The sequence below is a fragment of the Gorilla gorilla genome, chromosome 13 (assembly GCF_029281585.2).
Source record: "Gorilla gorilla gorilla isolate KB3781 chromosome 13, NHGRI_mGorGor1-v2.1_pri, whole genome shotgun sequence".
NCBI lineage: Eukaryota > Metazoa > Chordata > Mammalia > Primates > Hominidae > Gorilla > Gorilla gorilla.
The window spans coordinates 84,230,140-84,234,518 of NC_073237.2; the positions used below are offsets into that span (position 1 = coordinate 84,230,140).

Sequence of the window (4,379 nt, forward strand, 5' to 3'; positions counted from 1 at the left end):
TTCATCACCCTGGTGTTACTGGTGTTAGTGCTTTTTTTTTTTTTTTTTTTTTTTAAGACTTAGTTTCACTCTTGTCCCCAGGCTGGAGTGCAATGGCACGATCTCAGCTCACTGCAACCTCCGCCTCCCAGGTTCAAGCAATTCTCCTGTCTCAGCCTCCCAAGTAGCTGGGACTACAGGCGTGCGCCACCATGCCCGGCTAATTTTTCTATTTTTTAGTAGAGATGGGGTTTCACCATGTTGGCCAGGCTGGTCTCGAACTCCTGACCTTGTGATCCACCCGCCTCGGCCTCCCAAAGTGCTGGGATTACAGGCATGAACCACTGCACCTGGCTAGTGCTTCTTTCTTTGGAATCCCAACCAACCCCATCTTGGGATGGTATGGGGCACTCCCTTCTGGCAATTTCCCTGCCAGCATTTTGAGGCAACTCTAGCTGTGTGCTTGGCAGGACAAAACAAGACCATGTGGAGCACAAAGGTTGGTGTATTTTGCTCTTTCTTTTAGGCCAAGTCCTACCCTAAGTCCTCATGTGTATGAATTAGTCCTCACAATCTCCCCTAATCCCTTTGTCCCTTTTCTTTCTTTTCTTTTCTTTTCTTTTCTTTTTTTTTTTTTTTTTTGAGACAGGGTCTTCTCTGTCACCCAGGCTGGAGTACAGTGGTGTGATCCCAGCTTACTGTAGTCTCAACCTCTGGGGCTCAAGCAATCCTTTCATCTCAGCCTTCTGAGCAGCCGCGACTACAGGCATGTGCCACCATACTTGGATAATTTTTGTTGTTGTTGTTTTCTAGAGACAAAGTCTCACTATGCTCCCCAGGCTGATTTTGAACTCCTGGGCTCAAGCAATCCTCCTGCCTCAGCCTCCCAAAGTGCTGGGCCTATCTCCATTTCTTTGAGAGAGAAGGCCAGAGCACAGACTGAGCTCCTCTCTCAGAGCAGCCCTGGGATTCTGGCCTGTCTCAGCCACCATGAACTACCACACTGAACCCGAGAAGGGCTGCTTCCTCCTCTTACAGACTAGCAGGTGTGGGAGGAGAAGGGCAGGGAGGGTGTTCGTGTTCACTTGTCCTGTGCTGTCCAGGACAGCAGCCCTGGGCCACACACAATGATTGTGCACCTGAACATGGCGAGGCCGTGTTCTTCTGAGCCCTCCAAACTGTTCCAACCTCTCCTGTTACCCAGTTCCAAAGTCACTTCCACATTTTTGGATCTTTTCAGTAATGCCCCACTCCCGGTACCAATTTACTGTATTAGTCCATTTTCACACTGCTGGTAAAGACATACCTGAGACTGGGCAATTCACAAAAGAAAGAGGTTTATTGGACTTACAGTTCCATGTGGCTGGGGAGGCCTCATAATCATGGTGGAAGGTGAAAGGCACATCTCACATGACAGCAGACAAGAGAGCTTGTGCAGGGAGACTCCTGTTTTTAAAACCATCAGATCTCATGAGACTTATTCACTATCATGAGAATAGCATGGGAAAGACCCACTCCCATGATTCAATTACCTCCCACCAGGTCCCTTTCACAACACATGGGAATTGTGGGAGTTAAAATTCAAGATGAGATTTGGGTGGGGGACACAACCAAACCATATCAACAATCATTTATGAAAAATTAAATCATATAAACTTGTAATTAAATACATTATATTAAACACACAGGTATTGAATACTCAAACTCATAACTTTCTATTTATTTGACTAATTATTAGAAGTCACCCATATCATTGCGCAAGTGAAGTTCTCTCATGTTGGCAACAAAACTATTAAATACTCTTCTGGATTTTACAAGAAATAGCAGTTCAAAGTGAAGTCATAGGTGCATGAAATTTGTGATAGAGTATTGTATATTTTACTATTAGTAGTAAATTGTGTGCTATATATTCTTTATATCAGTAAAATTTATAATAAACTCACAAAATATATATAATAACTCCCTATAAGGCCTGTTGATAGACATTTAGTCATACACCAGTGAATGAAGCTGTTTTGTAGCACATGGAACTACAAGGAGATTGGGGTTGAAAAGCTCTAGAAGATTTAGGGTAAAATACATAATCCAGCATTTATTATGCAGCACTTTAGATCCTTAAATACATTATTATTTAACTTCTCCAGGCTTGTAAAGACTTAATAATAACAAACATTTATTGAGGTCTTAAGGACTTACTATGGACAGGCCAGTAACATGATGATCTCATTAAATCATTGCAGTAACCCTCTGAGAGGAATATTATTATTATTATCATCCCCAATTGAAGAGGGGGAACGCAGTAGTTGTCATGGTACCCCAGATGGTGAAGAGCAGTTTGAGAAACCTACTGCAGATGGCTGTGCTCTGAGCCCTGTCTGAGCCTATACATGCTCAGGTAGAGACAGAAGCTCCCTGAGATCGAAGCTTGGTTCATGGACCTGGGCCCAGGAGATGGCACATTATGGACACTCAGCAGAGGTTTACTGATTTATTACTTAATGGATCAAGTAACAGTGGATCAAGTCATGATTTAAGCATCATGGGAAGCCACTGATTCAGTTTTAGTCTTGAGAAAATAGTGAATTTGGGGAGATGAGAAGCTGTAGAGGGGAGCAGAAAGATTAACTAGAGCTAGAGTTTAAAACACTTGCTGCAAATATATTAATATTTAACCCTCACAAAGGTCCTTTATGAGAGCTGTTGTCTCCTTCCTTCAGCCGAGGAACTGCAGGCACTTGCGTAGAAAATGGGACTCATGTCTTCATGAAGAAGAGCTTATAGAGGGTTGTTCTTGACCTGTAGTGTGTATCTGAGTCATCAAGGGACCTTGTTAAAAATGCAGAGTCTGGTTCAGTAGGTCTGGGGTGCTGCTCAAGCATTTGCACTTGTGACGAGCACCTACAGGAGGCTGAAGTTGCTGGTCTGCCAGTAATACTTGGAGTAACTAGTCAAGAGGGTTTGTGTTGTTTGTTTGTCATTGAGAAAACTTTCAATGAAAGTTTCAGTTGAGAACTTTCAAGCTCATTGGCTTGGATGGGATAAGGCAAAATAACGTATTCTGTGTATTCTGAATACACAGAATAACCTGGGGTCCTGCATAGCTCCCTTTTGATAAATGAGAGCTCCCTTTTCTAGACAGATAACTCACTGTTAACTTATGGTCAGAGTATCTCACACAAGATTCCATGGAATCCTCCCAGCAGCTCTGGGAGATGGATATTGTCTGTGGATAAAGATGCTAAAGCATAAAGGGAATTCCACATTCTAAAATAAATAAGAGGAGGAGAGAGAAAATTAATCTAGAGTAAGTGAATATAAAGTCCAGAAATGAGGGATCTATTGACATTACTCCCGAAGGACAAAAAGTTGTCGAGATGAGTTTTAGGCTCCTGAACCGACCATGTCACTAGGAACCAATTGTTATGGGAGCCAGAAGAGAAACTGATGCGCTAATGAATTTTTGATTGCCTGAAGCTGGAGGCTCAGTGAGGGAGAACAGAGGTCTAAAAGAAAGATAGTTCTATGCCAGTTCCACTACCATTACTTTTGTCTGGAAATTTAAAGTTTGTATCAGTGTGTAAAGTTTGTTATTCACTCCCATTTCTTCGTATACACATAGACCACCTCTGTCAAGAAAGAACTGCTGGGGCCGGGGGAATGTGGCTCATGCCTGTAATCCTAGCACTTTGGGAGGCTGAGGCAGGTGGATCACTTGAGGCCAGGAGTTTGAAGCCAACGTGGTGAAACCCTGTCTCTACTAAAAATACAGAAGTTAGCCAGACATGGTGGTGTTTGCCTGTAGTCCCAGCTACTCAGGAGGCTGAGGCAGGAGAATCGCTTGAACCCAGGAGGTAAAGATTGCAGTGAGCAGAGATTGTGCTACTGTACTCCAGCCTGGCTGACAGAGCAAGGCTCTGTCACAAGCAAACAAACAAACAAACAAACAAAAAACAAAGAACTGCTGGATACAGGTCATCTTGGCTGCAGAAAGGAACCTGCCTCCTTACTATATATCTGTGCTAATATTTATATTTTGATTCATGCACTTACTAATTTTTCAAATATTTTATATTAAAATCAGAATTTATGTGCTTGCTTCTGCAGCACATATACTAAAACTGGAACGATACAGAGAAGATTAGCATGGCCCCTGCACAAGGATGACACACAAATTCATGACGTGTTCCATATTTAAACAAAAAAAAAAAAGAAAAAAAAATCAGAATTTATGATAACTACCAAAGTCTGTTGGGTTATGAGCTCAAATTTGTGGCATAAATACATAAACATATTTTGAAAGAATAAGTATATGAAGGTATACCAAAGGAGAGAGTAAGAGTGAGAATCCAACAGGATGTAAACCCAGGCTTCAGCAGGGGCTGTCCCTGGGTGGACATGAT

At 42.4% G+C, this 4,379-nt stretch overlaps 1 non-coding gene across 1 annotated transcript; it reads left to right on the top strand.

Annotated features, from left to right (window-relative positions):
* The first annotated feature begins 4,067 nt into the window (after nucleotides 1-4,067).
* LOC129524805 (U6 spliceosomal RNA) lies at nucleotides 4,068-4,174 on the top strand. The gene has a single exon (XR_008668738.1). It is a non-coding gene; the product is annotated as a U6 spliceosomal RNA (small nuclear RNA).
* The last annotated feature ends 205 nt before the right edge of the window (nucleotides 4,175-4,379 follow it).